We start from the raw sequence: 12,668 nt of genomic DNA on the forward strand, positions 1-12,668 counted from the left end.
CTGACATTAAAATGAATTCTTTGATTAAATTAAAATTATTTTTTGTCCATGTCCTTTTACTGACAGGGGAAAGACTGCACTGCCCCTGGCCCCAGGTTGCACCCCCACTACATGCAGAGAGGTGGGAAAGAAACAGTATAATTTATTTTTTTATTGAGCAGACCATGTTCCTAGACCTGGGTGGGCAATGGCCTCTCAAATGCTGAGGAAAACGTCAATGCAGGTGGCAATGTCCTCCTCAGTAATGAGGAGCAGGGATGCGTAATGCTGTGAAAGGTAGCTGTCGAGCCTGTGGAGAAGGTTGCATGGCAGGTCAGGCTTGCCCCCAGCACCATCATAGCTCAGGGTCCCAAATCAAGAGTGCAGGTGTGGCTACAGCACCAGCAAAGTGAGCAGAAGCAGGGTGCAGTGGCTCCAACACCCCTCCACCTGCAGAAAAAGTTCATTGTGCACCACCTGAGGAACACATTAGAGGGACACACTCAGGGTGCAGTGGTGGCATGGTAAGGGGTGGGGATAGACCCGTGGTGCTTCCCAAGAGGTCCCCTGCAGGGAGGGTGGGGACATGGCCAGCCCCTCACTCCAGTTGTCCAGAAGCCCCGTGCACACCAAGCCTGGGTGCTATGGTCTGTGTAGAAGTGTGGCAGCAGTGGAACAGCCATCTTGCAGGTATTTGGGGGGGGGGGGGGGGGGGGGGTGTGTTTTGTTTCTGCAGCAACTGGGAAGGGGGAAGGGAAGGCAGGCTGTCTGCAACCAGGGTACAGCGTGTTGACAGCCACAGAGGATTTAGCAGGGATAGGTGGCTCAGCCGGTGGCCACCTAGGCTCAACCCTGCCTACCTAGACAGCTTACCATGTTCCCTGGGCAACCTCACACTGTCAACCGCCAATCTGAGGCCAGACAGCACTGGGCCCCTGGTGCAGAGCATCTTATCTCTGCAATGTTGGAAACTCACACAAAAGGCTTGTCTCCAGCCTGTGCAGGGCCAATATCTGGACAGGGGGGTGAAGGTGCAGCACCCTGTGGGAGTACTGCCTCATGGGTCACCAGCTGTCACCTGTCACTGAAACCACCTGAGCATGCACCAGAGACTGGATCCTCATGCTCCAGCAGCAGATGGCTAGCCATGGATGGCTAGTGGTGGCCGCTGTGATCAGGGATGCTGCAGTGCATGTACTCTGCTCACATGCAGTTTTACGTTGTTCCTTGGGCAGCCCACCCAAGGGGGGAGCTAGTCGGGGTAGGGGCATTTAAGGCCTGGGCTTTTATTATTGTAACCACAAAAAGAGACAGCGAGCACACCAAGGCCTCTTTGTGTGTGTCCTGGCCCAAAATTTGGCTAAGGTGGGGAACCCTAATTGGATGGGTCCTCTGGCCACATCAAGTTATAAAGGGTCCTCAAACAACCTCCCTCCAAGCATTTACAAGCTAGCAAACCTCCTCCTCACCTTCCACAGTACACCTCTTAAACAGAGAGAGCATGAAGGAAAAAAAATCTAACAAAGCTAATAGAAACCTTTACAAACAACAAAAATTTAAAAAAAGGAAACAAACCAAAGAACTTTTTAAAAAATACTGACTCAAAAGTACTATGAATTACCATGGGTTACTATAACTATACTACAACTATACTATAACAATTGCTAACTAAACTATTACTATAACAATAACTAAAGAATTACTATAATGATTCCTAACTATTCAGAGCTAATTACTAACTAGTCTTACCAATTATTCTGAGCTAGACAAGACAGAGAACTGTCAGATTGCAGAGTGCAGATCTGTGCCTGCCATTGCTGTTCATTGCCATGGGAAGGTACAGGGGATGCTGCAGGGCAGGGCCCTATGACCACCAGGCATAGAATGGTTAGCAGTACACCTGTCAGTAATTGCTTGTTCTGCCATGTCTCAGAATGCCTCCTGGACTCAGCACAGTTGGGTTTTTTGTTCTGGACAGACACCCATGATGCTTTCCATAGCACGATGGATCTTTCTGACCAGTTCTTGAAGCCACTGGTTGCAGTCCCTGAGGACATTCACCAGCTGCAGCCTCCTTTGGTTGCCTAATTGTTCTTGGTGGAGACATTGGAATCGAAGCTGGAAATCAAGGAAATCAAGAAATATGGGAAATAGAGTGAATTAAGGATGCTTGTCACTCAAAACAGATTCACTTAGTAAATCTATTGTGCATGCAGAAAAGATGTGGTCAGACCAAAATGACTGAGAATGCATGCTTGGCTGCAGGGGGTAGCAGGCCCTGAGTGACTGCAAACAGGTGCCATCCTCCTGCAAACAAGCCCCCACTTCTCATCACAGTCCAGCCTATTTGCAGTTGTCAGTTCAGATGACAGGTGATTATACAGTTCCCCAGGGCTTCACATACCATATATGGAGGTTGAGGTCACCCCCCATCCTGGACCCTGTAGTGCCTGGGGAAAGCTTGGACAGCAGACATGCCCCTCAACTGTTGCAACTTTTGGCACCAGACAGAGGGGTTCACCTGGGTCATTTTGAGGCCAGGGTGTTGACCCAAGAAAGGCAGGGGGCTCTGGCTGAACCCACACCCACTCTGTGCATCTTATGGGCACACTGGTTCTGGACACCATGGGACAGTGTGTACCCACTATTCATAAGGCTGCTGTGCTTTAGATTTGTGATCAGATAAAGAACTCTGCTAGTTGGTTTTGTGTAAAAGCAGTGAAAAATGTAATGTCACTTGGAGGCAGTCAAGCTGAAGCCAGCTAGAAAGGTCTTGGGGTGGCCTGGCCAAAGGAAGTTCACCACCAGCGCCAACCCTCTAGTACCAGGACAAACTGTGGACAGCTGACATAGACATGCTCTTACAGTCTTGCAACTCTTGGTGCCAACCAGAGGGGTTCACCTGGGACATTTTGGTGTCAGGATATGCCAAGCCAGGTTGGGCGACTTGTTTCCTGTAACAACCCCTCCTCTAAAAACTTCGGGTTTTTTGGTTTTTGGTGATTACCCTTGAAATGCATCAAGCACACAACAGAAAAAAGGTAGGCACTGAGCAGAGGACTGAATGGATGAACCCTGACCCCCAAGGGAACCAAGTCACCCCTCGTGGCCAAAAGCATTCCTCACACCAAAATCACACCAGCAGCCCTTCAAGGGAGACCCCCACCACCAACAGCAGCCACCACCCACAAGACTGATACCCCATAGATCTCTAAAGCACTGCTAAGTATACCTTGATTGAAAAAAAACAGATAAAAAAAACTTTATTTCAAATATAAATAAATAAAAACAACCAATCAGAGAAAATGGAAACACTGCTGAATACCCACTCCTCTATCCCATAACTAGAATGGAATGTGAAATACGAAAACAGACAATTCAAGTGTTCTAAAATCAAACTTTATTAGTACAATAAGTACTATGTTAGCAATTTCTATATTCAGAGAGAGAAAAACAGTACAATGATCTCACCCAATCCCAGATGTTACTTTGCTTCACAGAAAAGATGACCACTCTGTTCCTGAAGCAAAGGGTGTGTCATTGGCTGGGATGATCCAGACTGGTGTTGAAAGTTAGATGTTGATGAAAATGATGATGATGATGATGATGACGACGACACACTTAACTTTTTTGATCCCCCCTTTTATGCTTTTCTTTAACTTGACTCCTTTGATGACTCCTTGCTTTCACATTGGTGTGTCTTCCATCAGCATATTGTTCATACTTTATCCTGTCAGCATATTCCTTTGTTCGCCAGACCCACTATAAGCATGCCTCTTAATTTGGCCTTTTTTCTGGGGTCTTACTTTAAGCATTGTCCATTGGTCTCCTTTATCACCTTTTATTAACATATCCAATCATTTCACCCCTCTGATTCAGCTGGTTAGTGACAAGTTCAGTTCATCTGAGCTAGTAACAAAACTGTTACTATGTTGTGTTTGAAAAACTTCTCTCACTGATAGAAAAAGAAAAGAAACATCATGGCCATAAGCTGCTTGCAAAAACAAGGCCAGCTGATATTGCAAACACCAGCAAAATGAACAGTTCAAATAACAATGAGGCTATACAAAACTTTAGGCTGAATATAAAAGAAAACTTTAAACAACACTATAATTCACTACTCTATAAACAGGCGCAACTTTAAAGCATAAAATATGACAAGCTACCCTAATAGGCAGGGATTGCCCCATACTCCCAAACTCACCTTCCTTGCCTCCCCTTACAGGCTACAAAATCTCCAATGGGAGATTCCCCCAAACTTTGCTTGGGCATACCTATGCACTCAGTGTGGCTAAATATCCTTGTGCAGGGGTCTGGATCACTGCATTGGCTGTCCTCAATGAGACACAACTGGAGGGCAATTGGAAGGGAGACAGCAGTTAGGTTCACATTTTCCAATGTACTCTAACCTATTCTTTCAAGTTTCCCCCTATGACCATGTGCCCAAGTCCCCCCACAATGGCAAACTTACCACCAGCTGCACTTCTGCCTCTGACTCCTGTTCCTGATGTTGTGGCTGATGTGGGAGATAGGGTGGATGCAGTGGAAAGAAGAGGGGGTGGTGCAAGCATGACCACAGTGGGTTGAGGAAGCCAAACCATAATGGGTGGTGGTAGCATCACCACCATGATAATGTGTATGGCAGGGGTGAAGGGCGTATGGGAGGTGTGAAGGAGACAAGAATAGGATGGGGGAGAGGGTGGTGAAGAATGGAGGGGTGGCAGTAGTTGGGCCTCCTTGCTGTATGTGAGCTCCTTGGTCACTTGGAATCCATGGCTGGGGTGGGTGGCTGGATTTCCTCTGGGTTAGTGCATGTATGTTTCTATGCAGTTCAAACAAAAAACGCTGCTCTGTTTCTCTCAAACAAGACCGCCCAGTGAATTTTGGGGGCCCATTAAACCCCTATGAGATGTTAAATGATCAGAGCAGAACACATCCAACAGGGCCAGAGATGACCTCCCTTGCAAAGAAGCACTGATACCTGCCATATCTCTGAATATGACAATGGGACCTATTCAAAAGGGGGTTCAGGGACCTGACCTTTGTATTAGCCAACCAACCATTAATTTGGAGTTCAGGCATGTCAGTGTTCTGCTCAGCAACCCCTTTTTTGTGCTGAACACAGCTCATGCTTGGCACCATGGGACACTTGGTACTGCAATTTTACTGGTTGCCTCTGGCACCTCAATCCCTGGCATGCTTATGGATGTGATAATGGGACCTATTAAAAAAAAGGGTGCGGGGACCTGACACCCACGTTAGCCAACCAACCTTTAATTCAGGGTTCAGACATTTCATTATTATGCTCAGCACCCCCTTTTTATGCTGCTGAATGCATCTCATGTGAAAAGGGAGTGCTTGGAGACTTCAGACACCTGGGACTCCGATTTTACTGGTTGCTTCTGGTGCCTCAATGCCTGGCATAGCTTGCCCATTCTGATCCTCAACCCCACAAACACACCTTAGGCCACCCATCTGTCACTACAGTGAAATAGGAGACAACAAACACAAAATGGTTGCTTTGAACTATTTATTTACTGGAGTAAGAAAAACAGGTCAGCAGAAGATTAATTCATGTCAGGCTCTGCAGCTACACCAGGTGTGCTAAAACATTCATTACACATAAATATCTGCTGCCAGCTAATTATCTCTCTCAGTTGGCCCCATTGCCTAGGCAGCCTTCAACCATCTGTATTACTTACATCTGGGCCATAGTCCTCTGAATGCCCAATTCTATAGATACCATCTGAAAAACTAGTGTTTTTATCAACTTAACTGATAGATATAATGCCTGGAGATCTGTAATTTCCCACATCATTGCTACAATCTTTTTAAAAATATGTAACTTTGGTTGGGATCATTCATACAGATAAAATTATATATATGCTGGAATGGAGCCTAAGAAAGAAAAACAGAATCCCATATGCATGCATATGCACATGGAATGAGAAAGTTCTAGAATGTTTAACCTTAGTTAAAATTCTACTGCAATTTTATCTGTAAGCATAGAAGCTTCTTTAGTAATAATTTATTGCTTTGATGAGTCACTCTTTTTGTTCTACCACAATAAAAAATGGGGAATATTCATTTTTCTATTAAAATAGGTTCTGAAATGGAAAAAAAAAAAGTCAGTTTAGAAGGGCAAACTTTCCAAAATATTGGATCAGACAAGACACCTTGGTGCTTTAGATAAGATGATCAAAGAAACAGCTTTCAACCATCAATCCAGAATTTACAAGCATAAATTGCAAGGAACATTTGCATATTGAATCCAACCATTTTACCCTTCCTTTGTGATATAGCATTCTCCTGTAATTATTTTCTCTTTATATCCTATTTGTAAGAGCAGATGCCAGTGGATTGGTGTGATGTTCTAAGGTACTGTGGACTTTGTACTGCAGTGAGGTGATGTATGAGATGGCAGAGACAAATGACATAATTCATTTTTGACATTTCTTTTATCAATGACACACTGAATTAATGGGCCAAAAGAACAAAAAACATGAGAGAGAGAAAGGTGTATAAATAAACAATACTCCTATGGTTTCCATTGAAACTATGAACATACTAAGTAAAATCATTTTATTAGCTAATTTTCTCACTTTCAAATACTACATTTTAATGAAATTCTGATAATGTATGGAATTAATTTAATCCTATTATAATGGAAAATATTTGTTAAAAATAAGAAACAGCAGCAAGCAGTGATAACTGAAAGTGATAAAACATTTTTTTTTTTAGTATTTAGAGAGATATGTACAATGAAAAGTGAAACGGAAATAACTGAAAATATTCACAATATTTCTTTAAGCTTTGTTTTTTCATGGACAAATTGCTGTGACTAATTTTAACTTGCAAATTACGGCTGTCTGAATTATGCATCAGTGCCACAATGTTTCTTCAGGGAATGGAATACTTTATAATCCCAGAAGGCTCAGAAAGCAGTCACAGAAACAACAATTGCATGTTCCTGATCAGTGAAAAATTACACATTTATTACCTTGACAATAATCTACTGAAGGAACATGATAAAACTCCCAACATACTTTTTCGATGATGCTGAAAGGGTTTGAGAACAATGGATAGTTGCATTCCAATACTCTCTGTTAGGAAAATCTCTCTGGTGGTTCTCTTGTTTTATCATAAAAAATGATGTTTCAAATTTTCAGTTTATACCTAATGAAAACAATAGATAATCAGTATGCAGTACTCTCAAGAAACGAAAGCTTGGCATATTTTATTAGGAAAATAAGGTACTTAGGAACAGTTATACTATATTTTTTCATCCAGAAAAATGGCTATATCCTATTTCACTTTTACATGCTTGAGTAGCATTTATGTGGACAATGTTAACATTTATGTGGGTTTTAGATTCTATGTGTACTTGTGATAGAATAGGATATAGTTGCCAGAAGAAAAATGGAGGTGAGTCCTCCTAACTTTTAGCCAACAACCTAAAGGCTCAAGCATTTAACAAGGGAGATAGAGGCCCATCCTCTAGCCAGAATCCCACAACACCAGGGGGTTTGAACTTGCATCATCTACTTCCCAATAAAGTAGTCTTACCATCAGGACACAAGCTAAGCACTAATGTATTCACTCTCCAGACCACCTATTGAAGCTATCCAATTAGGCAGCTCAGAGGTGGGTTGAAGAGGAGAACTGGTGCTCCAACCTCATGGGACAAGCTTCCCTGCTTCTGTTTATCCATTTTATAAAATTAATATTAAATAAGTAAGGTACAGAAAAAGACACGGGCATCTGGGGCCCACTCTTTTCCAGAGAACTATCTGTCTTGAAGAGCCACCCTCCCTTTGACATGCTGTCCTCTGGCCCCCATATTTTGCTTTCCTGGTTGCCCAGAAGGCCAGCTTTCCAAATAGGCTGACAAGTGATCTGACAAATGCATAAGCTATGCAATTGGAATTGAGGATTAGGAAGTAGGAAACACAGGTTCAAACTGTCTCTGAGCAAGTGCCCTAAACACTGGACTTAAAGGAGGGAGGGCCCTCTTCTGTCAAATGGTCATGAAGAGTGTTTCTATTTATGACTTGATTTTGGGGATTTACACATCATGTAAAACGATGAAATTCTATTTGGCCCTATATGGCCACCAAGTCCATAATACAACCTTCTGAACATGCTCAGAGATAAACATGGGATGAGGATACTTAGGCAAGTGTAAATAGATTCCAAACTCCGTGTAGATGCCAAAAGTTGCACTTACGCATCTACATAAGTGCCACTTAGGTAAACCAGACAGTCATGGTCATTTTTTCTTCATTTCATGAGTTTTAGAAGGAGTTTTGCTTGAGTGGAAGCTGGATTACCCATTTATGTGATGCATTAAATTTCACCTTCAAGACAGATTTTCTGGCTGTTGATAGCAATAGAAGCTGTTAAGTAGAGAACATTTTAGAAAAATGTGACTCTTGAGTGTAATTATGAGATAACTTTAGAGAGAGGATAACATTCAGAGCTAATGTCTTCAGTAGATCTACAGGTTTGCTTTAGGCAAATGAAAAACTGTTGAATTTTAGTTCTAGGTTCTCATCTTATTTTAAACTCATCTTAGTGAGCCTTTATGTATTTTACAGAGTGGAACATGAAATATATCATCATGATACACAGAGTAAAGAAAATGAATTTGCTGAACTGTTAAATTTCACCTAACTAGCTGCTAACTCGCATCTGTCATTCATCCTGTTGCTTCAGTGCAAGTTCCAAAATCATATAAATTATAAGGAAAACTTGGGGAACAAACAATTTGTTACAGAACAATGTCTACCTATTTGTTTTTTAGTGGGTGGGTGCAGGTATTGTATTTTTGTTTTGTTTTAGGTTGTTTCTTACTGGTTCCTTGGAGAAAGGGGATGATTGCTTTGAACCCCCTGGAGAGAACCGGATGACAAAGTCTCAGGAAAGCTAAGAACCTATCCAAACAAACACACTCCCTGCAGAGAGAATCAGAGATGTTGATCTCTTCAGCAAAAACACTACCTAAATGTAGCCACAGTTAATTACATCCTGTTGACAAGAGACACCTAAAACACTTTACATTTTATCATCCTGTGGCAGCATACAAATGACAAGTTTTGACAAGTATCTATTTGTTGTTTCCAGAATTTCCATTGAATTTGACAAGTGTACTTTAAGCTATTATGCCTTGGTGCTATTTAATCAATCATCCTTTAGTTTTCAAGTTAATTCTAGTTCAGTAAAACTTGCCCAGGTCTGCAGTTTGTGAGCTATCAATAGAGGCTTTAGGTCTCAGGAAGAACATTAACACAGTGGTTGTCCCTGTAGGTATCACATACTGGATGAATGTCTTCAAATCATTGAGGATAATAGATGTTGAGGATTTTAATCTTACATTAAAAATTCACTGTTTACAATGGATCCCTACATCTAGAACCTGTCATTTTGTTCCATTTCCATCTGGTTTACATAACTCCACCTCCCCCCGCCCCTCCCCCCCCAGGGTTGTCTCCACTTAACTCTTCAGCCAAAACTCCCATAGCCTCAGATACTGATAAAGCAAAGACAAGACACACAAAGCATAACTTCTTATACTACCTGGGTAGTCCATCCAGTCCAGCCAGTGGCCTCTTGGAAAACGTAGAACCCAATCCTATTTGGAAAAAAAGAATTTCCAGTGGAACAGGGACTATGTGGAGTACACCATTTGGCTCCAGAGAAAACCTCCTGAGAAGGGAAACAAAATCTAAAGATCATAGGGATTGACCCCTTATCATAGTGAACAATCAGGCAAATAGGGACCACTACTAAATCTTCTGTCTTCCTATTAGATGATATCTACTAGGAAGACTACCTTATAAATAAAAATTGAGATTATAGGTTAAAAGGTAAGACAGCTGAATCTATACAGCAACAACATTTAGCCCACAAACCATAATTAATAAAAATGCTTGGTAAGCAACAATGACTAGTAGACATATTGCCTCCCTTGGCTTCCCCTGTAAATCTTCGAACTCAAACATGAGGTACAACGGAAATAATTTAAGAAGACACTCTTTTGTGGACCTTAAAACTCAGATGTTTCCTTTAATGGGATTGGCAACTCAGTAGAATCTTGTATGAACTCTAGTACCTCAGATGGCTGATGAATGAAGGGAGATGGAGGTCTATGCCTCATCAGTCAGGCTGCAGCTGGTTGAACCAGTTTGGAGCAAACAAATTCAGAGTTACCTTTGTAATTACAACATGGTCAATGTTCAAGGAATCAGAGGAAGGGGGATTGTATATATTAAAGGGAAATTAAGATCCCTTTTCTCTTTTCTTTTATGAAGTGTTGAGAAATATGTCAGTCTTCTTTGAGCAGAAGCCTTCCAGAATCAACATCTTTAATCTGGGAGGAGGTTGCTTTAATTTACCCAGAATTCCTGACACTTGAACATTCCCACTAGGTTTGTTCTCAGAAAAAAATAGCTGGCTTTCTGACATATCACTTAGGAATGTGACTACCCTGGGCAGTTTCTTGCTCATTCCACTGTTGTATCTTTTAATAAAAGATACTTCTTCAAGCTGTGCTAATAGAACAGCCAACATGACACTACTTGAAAAGCCAGCCTCATTGCGTGAAGCTCAGAGAAACCATTATGTATAGCTAACTTAGTAGGTGACCATATCTGCTGGGATGAAAGGCCTTACATCCCTGTGGAGATGTTATAAGGAATGAGAGAGTGGACAGACACCACAGCTAGAGAGTAAGACAAAAAAGACAAGAATTCAAGCCTAGGAAATGGAAAGACTTGTAAGTTGGCTACAGAGTATGCTATATTGAGATGGAGTAGTGAAGATCAGAGTTGCTTAGCAACAACTAAGGGGGCAGAGTTACTAGTCACAGCCAGGAAGAGCATTAACCTAGATCTGAAATGGTGGTGGGAGGGTGGGATCAGGGCAAGTGAGACTTTTTTCAGAATCATATATTTTCTTCCTGTTGTCTCGAGTCCATAGAAGATCTTTTGTAACCTGACCATCCTGCCAAAGCAATATGGATATAATCCAATGCATTTCAATTCATAGGTTTTTAAGAAAACCTAGACTAATGTTTTATATTCTGCAATGTTACAAAAAATTAAATAATATATCCCAAGAGGTTAAAAAATCACAGAAATAAAGGTAATTAAGCTGATGGCTCCAAGCTGTGGAGCCATCAAATTCATTCATGTTAAAAGTGTTTACACTGTATATAAGCAAAACACAACAGTCTGCATTTGTCATTAAGGCAGTTTACATAAAAATGCCCATGCTGTACTGCCAAAGCACCAGAGAGCTCAACTCTTCTGTAAAACACCAAACATGAACACCTTGTTTTTGAAAAATAGATACATCAGCAAGGATCTGGTAACTGTTGCGTTCAGTTTTAAAAACAGAAATGAACAATTGGTTCGCATCCTTTACCATCAAATGTGTACTTCCTTCTGATAATTAATATATTTAAAATATTGACATATTCAAATAAGTATTCTTCCTCATTTTTGTCTGACTCCACTTTTGGGCTATCAAAAGACTACTTGTCCCAGTATTCCTAATACAAATAAGAAGCAGAAGTCTGGAAAATATTTTTGAAAGATCTTCAGCCACTTTGGTTACACTATGTTTCATATAAACATCAATAAGCATCCTTGTATTTACAGTCTTTTATAATATGAAATCAAACATGAAACCTAGATCACCCATAAATAGCTTCAACCCCCAAAGAAATGTGTGTCTCTAGATACATGTATGTGATTGACAGTAGTTCATCTTTTATTTTAAAATATCAAACATTTACAATTTTATTCTGCTTGTTTTAAATGCAAGTGTAAAGGGCAGTTAAAATATTGTTTAATCATTGTTTATCAGATGCTAAAGGTTCCTGGTGTCTATAGGGAAGTCTTCTGAAGTGGCAATTTTACAGCTCCTACAGCAGCTGAATGTGACAGAGAAATCTCCAGTGTTGTCTTTGGCTGCTGTCCCATCCCTATGTCTCCTGCACATGCACTGTCTCTCTTTTTACTCATACATTTTTATTATGGAAAAGATATGTGTAAACAGAACAAAGAAAGGCACCAAATGTCTCTCCAATGTCCCTATTGTCACAGCTACAGTTACCAATAGCATCATGTAAATCTGCAAAACACATCCTTTCTTATTACTGGAGAAACAGAAGTCACATCTGTGGAAATAAAGTAAGCAGCAGTTTTTATAAAGTCAATATTTTAAACCCTTACCTTGTTTTCCTTGTTCAATGCCTGTTTCCAAGGAAACAGAAGGAGAAGCTGAAACCAGTAGCTAAAAGGTAAAATAAGCAAGAGCTCTGCCTTTCGGTTGCTGGCTTCTGTCCTGTTCTTCTATCTCCTGCAGGTACAGAGAATAAGACCTTGAATAATCTAAAAGAATGAAAAAAAAATCTCTCCAGTCAATAGTTGTGTGTTAAAAACAAAAAAAATGTTTTAGAAACAGAGGCATATTTCACCCTGGAACTTTTCAGCAGGCCAAAAAGAAGAGGGTGTGTGCAGGGAAGAAAATGGTATGCCTACAAGACATAATACTATAGTAACATTTTTCAGAGGACACTATGTATAACAGGAATGGAGACAGAGCTGCAATTATTATTATTTATTTATCATTCTGCACAGGAGGGCTATTATCTGCCCCGTCCTTTTGGGGCATGGCAATGATTA

General features: G+C 41.1%; 1 long non-coding RNA gene across 1 annotated transcript; it reads right to left on the minus strand.

The window, feature by feature from the left end:
• Window positions 1–7,096: 7,096 nt before the first annotated feature.
• LOC102375547 lies at window positions 7,097–12,319 on the minus strand. Its single transcript, XR_324103.2, has 3 exons — window positions 12,216–12,319; window positions 9,556–9,610; window positions 7,097–7,155 (listed from the first exon to the last, which is right to left on the minus strand). It is a non-coding gene; the product is annotated as an uncharacterized LOC102375547 (long non-coding RNA).
• Between the last annotated feature and the right edge of the window lie 349 nt (window positions 12,320–12,668).

This window comes from Alligator sinensis, unplaced genomic scaffold, assembly GCF_000455745.1.
Source record: "Alligator sinensis unplaced genomic scaffold, ASM45574v1 scaffold286_2, whole genome shotgun sequence".
Taxonomy (NCBI): domain Eukaryota; kingdom Metazoa; phylum Chordata; order Crocodylia; family Alligatoridae; genus Alligator; species Alligator sinensis.